The sequence below is a fragment of the Gigantopelta aegis genome, chromosome 9 (assembly GCF_016097555.1).
Source record: "Gigantopelta aegis isolate Gae_Host chromosome 9, Gae_host_genome, whole genome shotgun sequence".
Taxonomy (NCBI): Eukaryota; Metazoa; Mollusca; class Gastropoda; order Neomphalida; family Peltospiridae; genus Gigantopelta; species Gigantopelta aegis.
This window is the reverse complement of record NC_054707.1, coordinates 37,395,694-37,407,058: the sequence shown is the minus strand read 5'-3', so window position 1 is coordinate 37,407,058 and position 11,365 is coordinate 37,395,694. Positions and strand designations below refer to the sequence as shown.

At 40.2% G+C, this 11,365-nt stretch overlaps 1 non-coding gene across 1 annotated transcript; it reads left to right on the top strand.

Annotated features, from left to right (window-relative positions):
- Positions 1 to 7,593: 7,593 nt before the first annotated feature.
- On the top strand, positions 7,594 to 7,666 carry Trnav-aac. The gene has a single exon. It is a non-coding gene; the product is annotated as a tRNA-Val (tRNA).
- Positions 7,667 to 11,365: the final 3,699 nt, after the last annotated feature.

Here is an 11,365-nt window from a genome sequence, read left to right as displayed (position 1 = left end):
TGAACATGGGGGAAATCATTGGTGGTTGACGTAGGGGAAAGGAAAAAGAGAAAAATGCCCTAATACCGACCCATATACTTCTTCCACATCAAACGGATGTCCATGTTCACCATAATCAAGTTTTTAAAAATCTCATTTTAGCCTACAGTTTCACTACAAATAATCTGGCTCCAGCTGCTTTGGTCACAGCGTCGTGTACACTGAAGAAAAGAAAAAAAGAAAGAAGTGTTTTATTTAACGACGCACTCAACACATTTTATTTACGGTTATATGGCGTCAGACATATGGTTAAGGACCACACAGATTTTTTTAGAGGAAACCCGCTGTCGCCACATAGGCTACTCTTTTTACGACAGGCAGCAAGGGATCTTTTATTTGCGCTTCCCACAGGCAGGATAACACAAACCATGGCCTTTGTTGAACCAGTTATGGATCACTTGTCGGTGCAAGTGGTTTACACCTACCCATTGAGCCTTGCGGAGCACTCACTCAGGGTTTGGAGTCGGTATCTGGATTAAAAATTCCATGCCTCGACTGGGATCCGAACCCAGTACCTACCAGCCTGTAGACCGATGGCCTGCCACGACGCCACCGAGGCCGGTGTACACTGAAGAAAACATGATCTTTTGGCAGTATGTCATAAACCTGAGCTCTGTCCAACACAACAGTTTGCTAGAAACAGTTCTGTCCAGCTCGCTTTAATTTATATATATATATATATATACACACACACACACACATAACACACACACACACACACACACACACACACACACACACATATATATATATATATATATATATATATATATATATATATATATATATACACACACACACATACACACAGATATAGATATATATATACACACACACAAAGAGAGAGAGAGAGAGAGAGAGAGAGAGAGAGAGAGAGAGAGAGAGAGAGAGAGAGAGAGAGAGAGAGAGAGTAAATCAAAATTGATCATACTTTATTGTTAGATTTACGATTATTTAGGATATTCCTAACGACAACTTGGAAGACCCTGAACATAGATATAATATTTTTTATATATATTATTTACGCACTGTTGTTTATGTTTTGAGGAAGTAACAAGTTTACGACTGAACAACATGTCTTGCATAATGTGGAACTCTTCACTTACCAAGAACGAACGGGGTGGGGGGAGGGGATGCTGGCAGAGTACATATCATGTCATATGCCAAGCTCTTCAGTATATTTTAGTGCGAAAGAACGATGTACGCCCGTACATGGGGGAGGGAGGTAATGAGCACAGGTACAAAAGGTGTACATGAGGAGCGGGGGGCCCTAAACGCCATCGTCATGTCATGTCATAGGGTTTTACGTGCACATTCAGAACAAGCTGTTGTAGCGCACGCCTGTCGTGGGCACAAGAGCCGCCCTTGGCCGGCTCCTCCGTCCATGACAGGAAAGGTGGGGGGAGGGGAGAGGAGGGACCACCTGCACTGGCAGGTGCAAGGGAGCACCAGCAGCCCGATCAAATCGGTAGTAGGCGGGTGGTGGTGGTGGTGGTGCTATGGAATTTGAATGGAGCAGTTAAATGCCAAAGAGAAAAGGGTGCGCAATTTTTATTGAGGGAATTTGGCACAATTTTGAACGGTCGGTCGAAAGGTAAATGGCCGAGCTAATATAGGTTTTATTAAACGATTGATCACGTCTTGAAAGGAATGAATGAATGAATGAATGAATGAATGAATGTTTAACGACACCCCAGCACGAAAAATACATCGGCTATTGGGTGTCAAACTATGGTAACGCAAATAAATAAAGTGATGATCAACATCAATATAAAAATTCAAGGTTTAAACAAAAACAGTGTAAAGAACTGTGCAAAAATACAAATACAAATATCACAGAATTTTACGGACACCGAATTTTACTCTAAACTTCAATTTGTGCTGTATTGGCCATTCTCAAAGAGAATGTTACACCCCTGCACCACGGTGAGGTTACAGCACTCGCAGGGGGTCTTGAAAGGATTTACGATCCAACCCGACCAAAGTAAATATGTGTTTACTTTTCACTCCAGTACACGGCTTTACATCCTAGATAACGGGTAACATGATAATCGTAAAGAATATGTTTGCTAATGTATACTATCAAGGGTTCGAGCCTCGCCAGAACCTCTTTTCAGAAAATAATGTAATATTTTCAAAAACAGTTTTTGTTATTTTAAAAACCATAATTTCGTTGTGGGTTTTTTTTTTATAATAGAAAAACCCTATGAACAACAAACCAAAGGCAAAAAAGGATTTAGATAATACCTCGAAAGTTAGCAATAATATTAAGACAAATCTGTCTCTGTAAACATTATAGTAACTGTTATTCGCAATTAACAGCCAAATCACTGTAGACTGTTGACTGACTGGATCAGGCCGACCAACTTTCCGGAATTTTCCGAAAAATCCGGAATTTTCGTCACGTACTCGGAATTCCGGAATTGATGCCAAATATCCGGAATTTTTTTCAAATTCACAATTGGGTTTTTTTAAGCAACTAATTATTATTACATTCTACTTTCTTAGAATTAAATATCTTTATCACTCATTTCAACCTGAGCTCCGTTTTGTCTAGTTTTGTGCCATTACCAAGGCACTATGTTGACTTGTTTTTTCGTGACTCGTATGACGGCCATTCTGCAGAACGCCACGGTTGTTCGCGTTTAGTCTCTACATGTCCGAGCCTGTCCTAGCAGCACTGGAAGATTGACCGCCCCACTCTAAGAAGAAATAGGAAGCGGGGTCGCCCCTACTACTCTTTTCTAGACTTTACTTTGTTTTATAGTGATACCATCTCGTATCCTCCGGAGTCGGGCCCGTCCGCACCATTATGCCAACCCATGACGACTGGACTATACCCTAGTCTGATACTCTCTCTCGTTCAGACGGATCCGGCTTCTCAAGATCTGTATTTCAGCACAGCACTACACCTTCAACGTCTATCGACTGTCAATCTAGGGGTTTTCTTGACGGGATGCAACCCATCTCGTCCCTATAAGCTGTGCACCCAAACGGCCTTAACGAGGCCACTCACGTGGACATATCGATCGGACTTTACACTTTTAGATCTGCGTTCAAAAGTTTATGTCGAAATTACTCTCTTTTTTTATTATTAAATAGTCCGATCCTCTCTTCTTTCTCTTATTTAATTTTGGACTGTCCTTCTAAAATGCTCCAAATTATATAAATATTCGGCCGAGCAGTCAATTCTTTTTATTTTTATTCTATTAACTTTTTTACTAATTGCTATTTTCAAAATTCTGCCCATTTTCAACTCCCCCCCCCCCCCCCCCCCCCCCCCCCCCCCCTCCATCCCGAGTCAGGTCACCGATCTTATCGGAGGTCGGACTCGGGATGGGCGTGTTCGAAACCCTAGTGGTATATGGGCACGTTAAACAAGTTATCATCATCATCATTACCAAGGCCGTGGGCGTGTGTCTATTGTCAACAGCCGACCAATGAAAATGTCGAGTAAACTGAAGCCATATATAAAAAAATTCTTTCTTATTTTTTATACCCGAATAGTTTATGTATTCATTTTAAAGATATTTTAAATATCACAGACTTATGTTCCTACGGGGCGGGCATCAGTTTTATGGCTATGTATGCAATTTTGCCATCGTGGATGAAAGCATGAATATACAGTAGAAGAACGCTACGATCGTACAAAAAAAATAAATAATAATAATAATAATAAAAACGAACCAACAATTGTCTTCTTTCCATTGGCTTTCATATGCAACATTTGACTAAATAATATTTGGCTAACACTATTCTATTATATGACGCATCCATGACATTAATATACATACCGATATTATTTTATTCAAGTAAGTTAAATAATAACTCGATTGTTTTCTGTACACTGGCTCCCCAAAAGTGTTACTGTAATAGTAATGTAAGCGTAATGCAAAACGGCAGCCAGTCTTAATGTGGGTAGCAGACGTTTCGACCCGAACCAGTTCGCCACAAATTAGTTCGACCCCACTCCATGCATATGATGAAATAGTGCATATGTGGCAATGTACCTACATAAAAATAACATTGGTCCCAAGTTTGTTTGTCACTTTATTGCTAATCAGATTCTGTAGGTGGGAGTCTTAAAGTGTAATAGAATATTTGCTAATAAAGTGGGGGTTTTGTGTGAACGTGTTGATGATTTTTGGTGTGTGTGTTTCAGGTGGTGGTGGTCTTTCCACTAGATTACGTAATATAAAGTTCTGTGGCTGGAAGTGCCAGAGACTAGAGTTGGCGACAGCGATTGCATGCATCAATACACACGATGTCAATATCTCATGTCAAAGCAAGACAACGAAAATACCAATTAGCTATATAAACAATACCTGTATCAGATTTCTAGATTTCTGCAGTGAAATGTTGGCAACAAGAGCACACTTCAAGGCATTATTTTCGTACAATAGACCTCTTTCACATTCCACTGCGCATGTGCCCGTTGCAGGGTAACTCGAGGACGCAAACCGCGAACTCACGCGAGATATCGCAAAAATAGACCTGTGGACAAGTTTGGGGGGTGGGGGTGGGAATGTGAATATCTCTATGATTAATTATTCTGTCGACATTCAGCAAGACTTACTGGAGACATTTGTGAATTATCACTTATCACGAAATAAAAAACATTTGGTTGTTAACGCCCGACAAACCATCGGTTCGGATTCGTACGCAATAAATATCGGATATAGGCTGAAATAATATTAATGTGTGCGCGCGTGTATGTATGCAGATATTTATTGTATTTAACATGATTTAAATATTTATAAAGCATTATACACATAAATACATTCAGGATTCTTTTCGGGATTTCTTTTCACCAATTTATTTAAAATTTTGTCCGGTATTTGGAATAAAATTAAATGATACATATGAAATTTGAGTTATGGTACTATAAAACATTAGAATCAGGCCCGTAGGAACGATACCTGGAATGGGGGGAGGGGGCACAATCTGTAGTGGAGGGACACAGTTTAGTTGGTGGTGTGTGGGGGAAAGCCATATCTTAAACCGGGTTTGTAAAAGTGGGGCTATAGTCCCCCCCCCACCCCACCCTCCGACTTCTCGGTTGCTACCGACCTGAGAATGATCAGAAATGTAACTGTATTGCATATACAGCTATTTAAATTCGAAGCAAGATTATTTAACCTAACTAACATGTAAGTTTTATTTATAACAGATTAGACTAGCCGACAGCTTGATAATATGGATACAAACTCAAGATGGTCTCTTTATTATAAACTCATGAGGGTTTATTATGCGCAGTCATAAGGTACTTCGTTTGAATGTTTGAAGCAAACATATTAAGTGCCATGTCTCGGACGACGGACTTTCAACAAAAGTAAACAGGCCAAGAGTTTTAAAACTTCATAAATACCAGATATTTCATATGAAGATGTATATGACTAATATAAATGATGGTGAAGTGAAAATAAAGAAAGAATCAAACAAAGAAAATAAATTGAATAATAAATAAATAAATAAATAAATACCTGTAAATAATTTTTTTTTATAATTTAACTTTCATAAATACCAGATATTTCAAATGAAGTTGTATGTGACTGATATAAGTGATAGTGAAAAGTAAATAAAAGAAGGAAAGAAGGAAATATAATAAAATAAATAAAATAAGATAAATAAAATAATAAATAAGGTCACGGCGCTACACACACACACGCGCGCGCACGCACACACACACACACACGCACGCACGCACGCACGCACGCACGCACACACAAAATGCATATATGTTTTAAAACTTCTTCAATATTAGATATTATTTCATGTGAACCTGTATGTATCTGATATAAATGATAGTGAAAATAAAATAAAATAAAAATAAATAAATAATTTGTGGATAGACATGTAACACTTATTAGTAGTTGTACGACTGTCTTTTTTAATGAAACGATAAGGGGAAAATAGAGCTGTGATAAAGGTCTATGTGAGTTAGGGGTTTTGTGGGCGGGATTAGGGGGAAGGGGAGGCATATTTTATTAAATTTTAAATTTAAATCCTACGAAGCTACTCACGATGCTCGTGACAACTGTCGATCATGCCCCCCCCCCCCCCCCCCCCCCCCCCAATTTGTATATAGCCTCGATACCGTCCACTTCGGCAATGGACGTTACTCGTCGCGCACATGCGCAGTAGGAATGTAAAAGAGGTCTATTAATCAATCTTGTGTTTGACATAAATTTACTCACGGAAATTGGTAAAATTCCAGTATATTTCACACGATGTCAGTAATGAGCTTTTGCTTATGATTAGTGGAAATACAATGTTTATTGCATAGTTATGATGATTTTAAATAAGTACGCACTCAACACATTTTATTTACGGTTATATGGCGTCAGACATATGGTTTAAAACCACACAGATATTAAGAGAGGAAACCCGCTGTCGCCACTTCATGGGGTACTCTTTTCGATTAGCAGCAAGGGATCTTTTATACGCACCATCCCACAGCCAGGTTAGTACATACCACGGCCTTTGATATACCAGTCTTGGTGCACTGGCTGGAACGAGAAATAGCCCAATGGGCCAGCTATCTGGGCTGCCTGTCCAGGAGAGTGAGTTAGTTGTTCGTTGTTGTGTGCTATCCTGTCTGTCTAATGGAAAAATGTAACGGGTTTCCTCTCTAAGACTATATGTCAAAATTACCATATGTTTGACATCCAATAGCCGATGATTAATAAATCAATATGCTCTAGTGGCATAGGCGTACGTGCTTCCAGTTTCCTAGGGAGGCAGGCTGGCTTTTGCCCGAATTAAACGAAAATGCCCGAATCTGGATAACAACCTTTATTCATATTACCGGCCTCGGTGGCGTCGTGACAGGCCATCGGTCTACAGGCTGGTAGGTACTGGGTTCGGATCCCAGTCGAGGCATGGGATTTTTAATCCAGATACCGACTCCAAACCCTGAGTGAGTGCTCCGCAAGGCTCAGTGGGTAGGTGTAAACCACTTGCACCGACCAGTAATCCATAACTGGTTCAACAAAGGCCATGGTTTGTGCTATCCTGCCTGTGGGAAGCGCAAATAAAAGATCCCTTGCTGCCTGTCGTAAAAAAGAGTAGCCTATGTGGCGACAGCGGGTTTCCTCTAAAAACAGTGTCAGAATGACCATATGTTTGACGTCCAATAGCCGATGATAAGATAAAAAAATCAATGTGCTCTAGTGGCGTCGTTAAATAAAACAAACAAACGTATTCATATTAGTATTACTGCTAAACAGCTATATAGGGTTACAAACGAGTCACTATGCATTTTTACATGGATTATAACTAATTTTGACGGTAGGTTGATGGAAATACATGGTAAAAAGATCTCAGGTTAGCACATTTTGCCAGAATATCTTAATAATATTTGCCCGAATTTGAGGTTTTGCTCCAACACTAGGGGGCAGTTACCCCCCCCCCCCCCCCCCCCGGTCTCGTACTCTTATGTCTAGTGGTGTCGTTAAACACCGTTTCACATCAAAGCTGACTTGTAACATAATATATGATTCTAGTAAATCATACAATTTTTTTTATCTGTGTATCACAGCATATCTTATCAAGGGTTCTGTAGTGTAGTGGTTATCACGTCTGCTTAACACGCAGAAGGCCGCGAGTTCGAGCCTCGTCAGAACCTCTTTTTGAAAATGTAAAAATTTAAGACATCATTTACAGATTTGTTCGTTTTTAAATTAGATTTCATTTAATTATAATAGAAAAAAACTATCAACAGCAAAACAATGGGGAAAACCCTCACATAAAAGAAATAATTAGATAACACCTCAAAGAATAGCAATAATATATACTCAACAGCTGAAGTCCCGTAGGATTATAGCCAAAGATAAATGGTGCGCATTTTTTATGAAGGAAGTTAGGCGCAATTTTTAACGGTCCGTCAAAGGTAAAAGCGAGCTACATATAGTTTTGGAATTTAGTATGCCGACAGTAGCTCGTTAAGTGGACCTAGTTGGTGTTGAGGTGTCACACAAGACCTCTTTTTATCTTTATTTATATAGAGTTGGAAAAGAAACCCGTAGATTTTCGTCGTGGAGGGGAGATGCGGCACGTGCCTTCTACTCCACCCCACCCCACCCTCCCATCCCCATCCCCAACTCCCCCTACGGGCATGTTAGGAAAATAAAAATTAGTCTACAGTAACTTTTGATAGCTGTGATCTTGAAGGCAGAATTTTAAAGATTACTGCTAATATTGGAGATTGGATTTTTAATAAAATGTATGCTCCAATATATATAGACGAATTTTAAAAAAATAAAAAATTCTCGCTCCAGCCAATGCACCACGACTGGTACATCAAAGGTCGTGGCATGTGCTATCCTGTCAATGGGATGGTGCATATAAAAGATCCCTTGCTGCTAATCGAAAAGAGTAGCCCATTAAGTGGCGACAACGGGTTTGCTCCCTCAATATGTTTGTGGTCAATCATATGTCCGACGCCATATAACCGTAAATAAAATGTGTCAGATAAACCTTCCTTCCTTTTTTAAAAACAATTGGTAAACTTTATAACTGATAAATATATTAACTAAAGCTGGTCCATCTTCGAATATAGGTGTACACAGTACAATATACACAAATACATACCGGGTAGGCCTCTATGTGTAAAAACCCAAATTCGCCCATCTTATCAAACCTCAAGCACCTCCCACTCCCGAAAAATGCGTATCAGAAGGATTTGCTTTAAAAACAGTCTTCATCAATCCCCGTTAGTAGGCCTATTGTGCTATTTCTCATTGCAGCCAGTGAACAACGAATGGTATATCAAAGGTCGTGGAATGTGCTATCCTGTCTGTGGAAGAATGCATATAAAAGATCCCTTGCTACTTTTGGAAAAATGTAGTGGGTTTCCTCTTTAAGATTATACGTCAAAATTACCAAATGTTTGACACCCAATAGCCGATCATTAGTCAATCAATGTGCTCTAGTGGCGTCGTTAAACAAAACAAAACTCCACAAGAAACATAATTCCAAAATATAGCCATTCCCTAGTCGCCCCACCATCCCATAATGCGGGCGCCGACTGAGGGGATCGAACCACAAACATAAAGACAGAGCAAACAAAAAACACCACAACACACACACATATTTTTTTCCGACGGGGGGGGGGGGGGGGGGGGGGGGGGGGGTTGTAGGGGAGTTTACCTGCTGCATGGATTATAGTTGCACCCAGCTAAGTTTATACTGGATTTGGAAAGAAGTGTTTTATTTAACGACGCACACTCAACACATTTTATTTACGGTTATATGGCGTCAGGCATATGGTTAAGGACCACACAGATTTTGAGAGAAAACCCGCTGTCGCCACTACATGGGCTACTCTTCCGATTGGCAGCAAGGGATCTTTTATTTGCGCTTCCCACAGGCAGGATAGCACAAACCATGGCCTTTGTTGAACCAGTTATGGATCACTGGTCGGTGCAAGTGGTTTACACCTACCCATTGAGCCTTGCGGAGAACTCACTCACGGTTTGGAGTCGGTATGTGGATTAAAAATCCCATGCCTCGACTGGGATCCGAACCCAGTACCTACCAACCTGTAGACTGATGGCCTGCCACATCGCCACCGAGGCTGGTATACTGGAGTTGGTTTCACAAGCTTACTTGCAAAACGGGTCTGACAGCCGTTCTAAGGTAATGATATTTCTGTGTACGCATAAATAATCACCCCTTTATCAAGTGGGTGAATACATTTTGCAATTTGTAATGATTTCATGATAAAGAAACTAAAGTACAATTATGCCTCCCTGATAAAATTTAAGGTTCCCACGCGACTACAAAATGTCGAATTTGAACCGCAGGTCTCTTTTTTATATACTCTCCTTCAAGAAAAAAAAAGAAGCAAAAAAAAAAAAAGCAATATATTATCGACATTATATAGATTTTTAATTACAACTGCAAGCAATTCGACAGGTGTCTGTTCTTGTTAAATTTATAGAGCGGGATATAGATAAGTCGGTTGAGTGCTCGCTTGAGGTGCTTGCGTCACAGGATCGAACCACCTCGGTGGATCCATTCAACAGATTGGGCCTTTTCCTCGTTTTACCCAGTGCACTACAACTGGTCAAAGGCCGTGGTATGTGCTTTTCAGTCCGTGTGAAAGTGCAGATAAAATGTAACGGGTTTCCTCTGATGACTACCTGTCAGAATTACCAAATGTTTGTCATCCAATAGCCGATGATTAATAAATCAATGTGCTCTAGTGGTGTAGTTAAACAAACAAATAAATTAACTGACAGGTCAGGTCATAGGTTTTAACGTGCACATTCATAACAAGCACAAGCCTGTCATGAGCGCAGGTGTCGACTTTCGCCGTCTTCTCCGTCCAGGGGCGGGACGTAGCCCAGTGGTAAAGCGTTCGCTTGATATGCGGTCGGTCTAGGATCGATCCCCGTCGTTGGGCCCATTGGGCTATTTCTCGCTCCAGCCAGTGCATCACGACTGGTATATCAAAGGCCGTGGTATGTGTTATCCTGTCTGTGGGATGGTGCATATAAAAGATACCGTGCTGCTAATCGAAAAGAGTAGCCCACAAAGTGGCGACAGCGGGTTTCCTACCTCAATATCTGTGTGGTTCTTAAACATATATTCTAGCAACATATAACCGTAAATAAAATGTGTTGAGTGCGTCGTTAAATAAAACATTTCCTCCCTTCCTCCATCCGGACAGGAAAAAGTAAAATATGTCACTTTAACAACTTAAGTTGCTTATTTTTTTGTGTGGAGTATATCATATAGACCTTCAAGGGTTGTTATAAACAGGTGGTTGGTATAAACAGGTGGTTGTTACAAACAGTTGGCTGTTATAAAGAGTCAGTTTTAAAAACAAGTGGTTGTTACAAACAGGCGGTTGTTATAAACAGGTGGTTGTTATAAACAGTCGGTTGTAAAAACAAGTGGTTGTTGTAAACAGATGGTTGTTATAAACAGTTGGCTGTTATAAAGAGTCGGTTGTAAAAACAAGTGGTTGTTACAAACAGGTGGTTGTTATAAACAGGTGGTTATTACACACGCCGTCCTTCATTTCGGGTCAAACTATACCAGCCACCTTTTTAATCTGTATAATTACTCGTGCACCAAATATTCAGCGGGCTACGGAAGGAAGGAAATGTTTCATTTAACGATGCACTCAACACATTTTATTTACGGTTATATGTCGCTAGACATATGATTAAGGACCACACAGATATTGAGAGAGGAAATCCGCTGTCGCCATTTCATGGGCTACTCTTTTCGATTAGCAGCAAGGGATCTTTTATATGCGCCATCTCACAGACAGGATAGCACATACCACGGACTTTGATATATACCAGTCGTGGTG